At 43.3% G+C, this 7,906-nt stretch overlaps 1 protein-coding gene across 4 annotated transcripts in view; it reads left to right on the plus strand.

Moving 5' to 3' along the window:
* The window catches only part of atp11c (ATPase phospholipid transporting 11C), a 214,362-nt gene extending 209,591 nt beyond the window's left edge, over window positions 1-4,771 (plus strand). For 3 of the 4 annotated variants that reach the window (XM_063061160.1, XM_063061163.1, XM_063061162.1), the window contains one exon: window positions 415-4,771. The gene's annotated coding sequence lies outside the window, so the exon portion shown is untranslated. The remainder of the gene's footprint in view (window positions 1-414) is intronic. The other variant, XM_063061161.1, reaches the window with a different exon arrangement.
* The last annotated feature ends 3,135 nt before the right edge of the window (window positions 4,772-7,906 follow it).

Raw genomic sequence — 7,906 nt, forward strand, 5'->3', positions numbered from 1 at the left:
AGAAAATTCACATTCGAATCAATGAAGAACTGTGCATAACAGAAATGAACAAACAACGATTGTGCAAAAGACAATAAACTGTACAAGTACAAAGAGAAGGGGAACAAACAAAATATTAGTAGTGAATAAACAATAAATATCAGGAATATGAGTTGTAGAATCCTTGAGAAATGAGTACGGAGGTTGTGGAATCAGTTCATTGCTGGGGTGAGTAAAGTTATCCCCTCTGGTTTAAGAGCCCCACAGATGAGAGGTAATAATTATTCCTGAACCTGGTGGTGTGGGACCTAAGGCTCCTGCATCTCCTTCCTGATGGCAGCAGCAAGAAGAGATATGGGGTATCTTTTGTATTTGTGTATCTAACAAGCTATTTCAGTAAAAGTGCGAAATAATTTTTTGTGTTCCTCTTTGCAGAATGTAAGACTCACACTGCCTGAATTACTGACAGTTCAATATATTAATGATGGTTCTTTCATCCCAACATCTGATGGTTTGAACAAGCTGTGAAGAAGTACTTAAGCAGTTGGAGTGATAAATTCATATTAAACCACTTTCTACACAATAGTGCCTCTGATGATAAGCGTTGTTAACAGCTGCTTGCAAGTAATTCCAAATGGACACCTGAAGGGTATCTGGATATGAATTTTACATTAGTGAAGAGTTTCTGATGGATCAGAAACTATACAATGATTTGTGTTCTGAGAATGCACTTTTAATTTAATCTGAGTTTTTCTGGTCTTATGGCTTTGTAATGCAGTGCATAATACAATTTTTGACAAACGCCTTGTAAAGACAATTTGACATGACTTGTCTGAATTGTCATTTATCCGTGACAGTTTACTGTCCATTTCAGTAATCAGGGATTGTTGAATTTTTTAAGTATGTTAATAATATTTACTGTGCTTGAGTGCTATGTCACCTGTCAATGAATGATACTTTTGAGTGGATTAAACTGTTTGCTAAATCTGGGTTAGACTAATGCACAATGAAATACTCCTGGCAAGTTAGCCTCCAACCTGATGGCATGAACTTCAACTTCTGGTAATTTTCTCCACCCCTTCCCTCCTATTTCCCCTCCTCATCTGCCTGTCAGCTCCCCCTAGTACCATCACCCCCCCCCCATGGTCCACTCCCTCTCCAGTCAGATTCATTCTCCAGCCCCTTACCTCTTCCACCTCTTCACCTCCCAGTTTCTCAATTTATCCGCCCCCTCCCAATCCCCACCCACCTGCATTCACCTATAAAAATTCTAGCTTGTGCTCTATTCCCCCGGCCCACAATCATTTTGTTCTGGTATCTTTCTTTAAAGTCCTACTGAAGGCCCTCAGCCCAAAATGTATGGAAATGTCGACAGTTTATTCATTTCCATAGATGCTGTATGACCTGCTGAGTTGCTCTAGCATTTTGTGTGTGTGTGTGTTGTTCCAGGCAACTTGTTCGTAACATATTCTTTTCACCTCATGCAGCTTAAATGTTCCATGGTCTGAATAGATGAGCAAAATTCTTTTTTAATTCTGTCAATGATAATGAAGACATCCACTTCCTGTCTATACCTCTAATGGAATTCTTCAGTTTTGTTTTAAACCATCTAATTGAAATGAATAAAATAGTATTTGGGGTGAGCTCGTAACTGTGGTATCTTGTCTTAAGCATGAATATAAACCAGCATTGTTCACATTTTTCCTGATAATGTTTATGATTCAAAAAAAATAGTCTATAAGATGTAGTCTAGTTATTAAGAAACTGCAAAATCTGGATCTTAATTGAACTACATACTGATAAGTATATATGCTGACATTTTATATACATATATATACATATATATATATATATACATGTACAAATATATATGAATAAATTAAGCTTCCGTAACAGACTGTACAAACAGGAATAAACATATTCTTAAGAAATATTTGCTGTTTTATAATTCTCCTCGAGCTCTGGAGTCTTCTTTCGCTGGCCCCTTAAATTTAAACAATATCCCTCCAAAAATAATTGGTCATCTTTATTGAACCAAGCTTCTAAACTGGGAAATTCAATACCTAAAACTATAAGGGATGCAGACTCAGTTGACACTTAAACACTCAAAACCTTGCTTTTAACTGAATCTTTTTTGTCTTTAATTTTCACGTTTATTTTTATTTTCATGCTTACATCTTATCTCATTGTGGATCACTTTGAACTACAACGTCTGTAGTATGCCAGAACACAACCTGCAAATATTTCTCTTCACAGATGTCCATGAAACAAAGAAACCCCATAGAATGATAGAAACAATGAAGCCCCGAAACCCTCCTCCCCGCTTTGCACAAGCAGTGGCAAAAACTCTCAATCCCCCCACCCCCACCCGCGCCAGCAGAAGCGCCAACCATCCCCCCACCATGCAAGCAACCCTAACTCTCGAATGCATGTTTACCAACCATCTTGCCTATCAATACCAATCCCATTGGTTGTATTAATTCCATATCCCTCTATGTGCTGCTCATTCATATTCAGTTCATTGTCATTCAACCGTATACATGTATTCCGTCAAACAAAACATCGTTCCTCCAGGCCAAGATGCACAACACAGTCCATATAATTCACACACGACACATAAAGTAGTATCACAAATAATAAGACACATTTACTGTTATGTTTTGTAACTACGATCTTGGGAATACAGTCCTAACCTATTAAATCTTTCCTTATAACTCAGGTCCTCCCAGCAATATCCATGTAAATTTTCTTTGTATTTTTAAAACCTTGTTTACATCTTTCCTGTAGGTAGGCGACCAAACCTGCACACAATACTCCAAACTAGGCCTCATCAACATTTTTATAACAACAACATCCTATCTCCTGTACTCAATACTTTGACTTATGAAGGCCAATATGTCAAAAGCTTTCTTTACGGCCCTGTCTACCTGCAACCCAACTTTCAACAAATTATGGACCTGTATTCCCAGGCCCCTTATACCTCACTCCTCAGTCCCCTACTGTTCATTGTGTATGACCTGCCCTGGTTGGTCCTACCAAAGTGCAAATCCTCACATTTGTCTGTATTAAATTCCATCTGCCATTTTCAGCCATTTTTCCAGCTGATACAGATCCCTCTGCAAGCCATGATAGCCTTGCTCTCCACTACACTCCTCCCCCATCTTGGTGTCATTTGCAAATTTACTCATCCATTTAACCATCATCCAGATCATTGATATAGATGACAAACAATGAAGGCTTACCAATCCCTGTGGCACACCACTAGTCACAGGCCTCTAGTTAGAGAGTCAACCCTCTACTACCACTCTCTAGCTTCTCCCACAAAGCCAATGTCCAATCCGATTTACTACTTCAATTTGAATGCGAGTAACTGAATCTTCTTGATCAACCTCCCATGTGGGAAGTCCATGTAGACAACATCCACTGCCTTACCATCATTCATTTTCCTGGTAACCTCAAAAAAATTGTAAGATTGCTTAGACATGACCTACCATGCACAAAGCCATGCTGTGTATCCTTAATCAATCCATGTCTATCCAATCCTTAGCTATCTGGTCCCTTAGAGTATCTTCCAATGCTTTCCCACAACTGATGTCAGACTCACTGGCCTATAATTTCCTGGTTTATGTTTAGAGCCTTTTTTAAACAGCTTAACATCCGGTTTTAAACATCCTCCAATCCTCTGGTACCTCTCCTGTCACTAAGGATGGTTTAAATAGCTCAGCATTTGTGCTACTGTTGTTAGTGGAACACCTTTCTGTGGATTGAAAATATACACTAGTGGTTCATGATCAGTGACAAGGGTAAACTCTCTCCCTTACAAGTACTGGGTCAAACATTTTACTTCCCAAACCAGAGGCAAGGCCTCTCTGCCAGTGTTGCATAATTTTTCTCTGCAGCGGTAGGGGAACAGGATGCAAGAGCTATAGGGCGTTCACTTCCATAACTCATAGTGTGACCTGACTGCACCTATACCATAAAGTGATGCATCACAAGCAAATTCACTGGATGATGTGGATCATAATGTGTGAGTACAGTTTCTTTACCTTTTGAAAAGCCACCTCACATTGCTTTGTGCATTGCGGTTTCTTCCTGTTCTTTAATAGTGAGTTCAAGGAGGGAGCACAGTAGTCAGGTTTAGCAGTAACCTGTTGAAGTAATTCACAAATCCTGAAAAGGACCACAACTGTCATGTGTTCTTTGTCCTTGGGCATCCACCACTGCTTAAATTTTCTCAACTCACTTCGGTAAATTCTTGACGGGACCACAATAAGTGATGCTTGATTTGAAGAATTCACAGTTGTGGTGCCGTGCTGTGAGTCCTTGATCTTCTAATCTTTTTAACACTCTTGAGATTTTGGAGATGTCCCTTATCATCCTTACTGGTAATAATGATGTCATCCAGATAACACTGAGTGCCTCGGTAGCCTTGCAGCACCTGGTCCATAGCTTTCTGTCAAAGTGCAGATGCAGATGTTACTCCAAAGATAAGCCTGTTACAGTGTTTAAAGCCTCTTGTGAGTGCTTATGGACTCTTCTTCCATCCCCTTCTGTGGGTTGGCCTCTGCTAATTCCACTTTGCTGAAGTGTTTGCACCCACAGAGGTTTGCAAAGGTATCCTCTATCTTGGGCAGAGGGTCTTGATCTACTTTCAGTACTGGGTTGATGGTAATCTTAAAATCACCACAGATAATGACAGACCATTCTTCTTGGTCATTGAGATCACTGGTATTGTCCATGGGTTCCATTCAGCTTTGTAAAGAATACCTTTATCCTCCACTTGATCTAACTCAGTATTCACACCAACGCAATTACAGAGTTGGCAGGGTCAACGCCAGTTTACCCCAGAAAAACGGGAATCAATTGGGGCATAGTCGCTACATTGTGGGGGCTCGACCGGGATTTGAATTTTGACGGATACTGTGTAATTTGCCCGGGTTAAATTAGTGGAGATGGACCCGGATAAGATTGAGCGCTGGTGCGAGATCGAGGAAGTACTGGTTAATCATGCCTGCGTATTAAGTGGGGTGAATATGCATACCTCGGAGGAAGTGTTAATTTGATGGCTGAGTACAGTAAAAACTGTAGGTAAAGTTGAAATCGTAGCCAGAAAGTTTGGTAAAATGACGGAGGCCGGGTTTGTGTTAGTTCAGACTAGTGCTGATGTCACAGCAAGCGGGACTGCCAGTGTCTATCGATGACCCTGGTGAGGCGGGGCTGTAGGGCGTGCACATTGTCACGGAGGAAGGGTTTTGATGGGTCGTCGGAGGAGATGCCTGACGCTGGGGGCGAGATTTTAGAGACCGGGTCTTATTGTTTCTGAGGGATGAAGGAAGGGAGTGGTCAGATTTGGAAGATTTACTTAGTCCCCATCCCCCACAGAAGGGTGAAGGCTCCGAGTTGGCCTCAGCTATTAACTCCCTGGTGAACAAGGTGGCGGGTCCTCGTCAGAAGTTGAGAGTTTTCTCAGGGAGGACTCCCACCTCCGAAGGGGAAGATGATTATGAGACATGGAAGAGCACGCGTGTCAGCTGTTAGGTGAGTGGTAGTGTTCGGAGGGAGAAAAGAGAGCGATTGGTTGGATGTTTGAGGGGAGCGGCAGCTGAGGTAGTAAAAGGTGTGAAGGTTAATCAGCCTTATGCTTCTCTGACTATCTAAAAGCATTGGAGGAGGCTTTTGGTCTGATGGGGAGCACGGTGGGGCTTTTAGGGAGGCTTCAGAACCTCCCTGGCAGAATCAGAGAAATAAGAGGAGGTATAACCAGAAAGTAAAGTTCTCTCAACTCCTACCGGAAGACCAAGTCCTCATAAGGAATCTGGGATTACCTGGAGAGCACAAGCTGGTTGATCCTTGGGCAGCCACGACCTATGTGGTGGAGAGTCAGATGCCAAACTTACCGGTCTTCCGGGTGCGGCCCGAGGATGGAAAGGAGTCTTTCAAGATTCTCCATCGGAATCACCTGTTGCCCCGGTGCAAGATGTACAGGTAGAGCGGGAGCCTGACGTAGTGTCTGAACCTATTACAAGGGCTCTGCGTACCCGCGGGGTGACGGAAAAGAACACCCCAGAAGAGACGGGCCTGGGCCCGGACCCTGTGGGGAATACTGATTCGGAGGATGATGATTTGCATGATTGGTACCCGTTGCCGTTTGCTGATGCTCTCGTAATGGAGGAAGAGACTCCTGGCCCTTCCCCCACTGGGTTAGACAGGGTAAGGGGGGTGTTAGTGATGGGCAGTCGGTGGTACTGCGGGTGTGGAAGGAGAGGATGTTGGACCTGAACGAGAGCCAGATGGTTCTGGGGTGCAGAGAGGTTTGAGTGACTGCTCACAGGAGGGTTCGCCACATCGCTCCCAAGGGTCCCCTGTAGTGTCTGAGGTGAAAGAGTTAGAAGAGGGGGTACGCAGGTCTCAGAGAAGTAGGAACCTCCCAGAGAGGTTGGCCTATGTAGCACCTGGGGAACAGGGTATGGTCTCCACTGTTTTGGGGAGCTATGTCACTGCTTTCTGCACTTGGATTGGGCTTTGTGTTTTGCAGGAAGGGATGGCAAATTTGAACGTCATGAGGACATGACTAAATTCGGTGGGGGGAGAAGGTAGGGTTATCAGTAATACTCATCGTAATGTTAGTTGTTAAGGCTGACAAAATGGCTTCTCTGTGCTGTTAACTGCTGAGTAAGGGGTTCTCTGTAGCAGCATGTTTGGGTTATAATTAGTGATAACGGGATTTGTATTCGTTTGCTAGCCAATGGAAATCATGTTATTCTATCTTTATGTGCGAGATCCGGAGGAGAAGTGCGGGCTTTTGGTGGAGGAAAAGAGAAGAGGTCGGACGTGAGTTGAGCGGTCTGGTAGATCACCGGGAGAGATCCCAGCCTAGTGTCAACGGAGTTCGGAGGAGATCGAGGGGAGGAACGGATACCCAATTTCGTGAGCTCCAACGAATTATTGTGCACAGAACTGATAAAATTTATTGATTTGGCACCTTTATTTCATTTGTTTCTACTAACCCATCACCGAGCAATCATTATAAAGTGTAATCATTTACTTGCCTATTGTGTACTGTCTGATATTTTATGCCGTAGGCTTGTACCGGGGTGCAATCACACAGTATCCACACCAACGCGATTACAGAGTTGGCGGGGTCAACGCCAGTTCACATGAGACGAACCGGAGTCAATTGGGGCATCGTCGCTACACTTGGTTGCAGTGGATGACCATGACTTTCGGTACCTTGACCCACCCTTTGCTGTCCATGGAGCTTTGCAGAACTGCCTTTCTGATCATTGGATCTCACTATTGATCTCATCTGCCCGGTCCACCGGTGCTGACTTTGACCATCCTATATTATGGGTAAACAAACCCAACCTATCCATCCTGGTAGCCCAATCCAATTAACATCCTTATGAATCTTTTCTGCACACTCACCAATTACATCCTTCCTATGGTGTGGGAAACCAAAACTGCACACAATCTGACAAGTGCAGCTCATCCAACTATAAGTTATAGGTGGCTATAACTATAACATAACATTCCAATCTCATTGAGTCGTAGAGCACTACAGCACAGAAACAGGCCCTTTGGCCCACCTAGTCTGTGCAGCACTATTATTCTGCCTCATCCCATCAACTTGCACCTGGACCATAGCCCTCCATACCCCTCCCATCTGTATACCTATACAAACTTCTTTTCAATTTTGCAATCGAACCCAAATCCACATTTCCTCTGTTAGGTTGTTCCACACACTCACCACCCTCTGACTGAAGAAGTTCCCTCCTCATGTTCCCCTTAAATATTTCACCTTTCACCCTTAACCTATGACCTATGAACTTGTATTCAGTGCCTAAGCAAGTGTGCCGTACCAGTCTTCACCTGTGTGTCTACCTGCATTCCTGTTTTTAGAGAATTAAGGTATTTGTCCACCTTGGTC

This window comes from Mobula hypostoma, chromosome 10 (genome assembly GCF_963921235.1).
Source record: "Mobula hypostoma chromosome 10, sMobHyp1.1, whole genome shotgun sequence".
Classification (NCBI taxonomy): Eukaryota; Metazoa; Chordata; class Chondrichthyes; order Myliobatiformes; family Myliobatidae; genus Mobula; species Mobula hypostoma.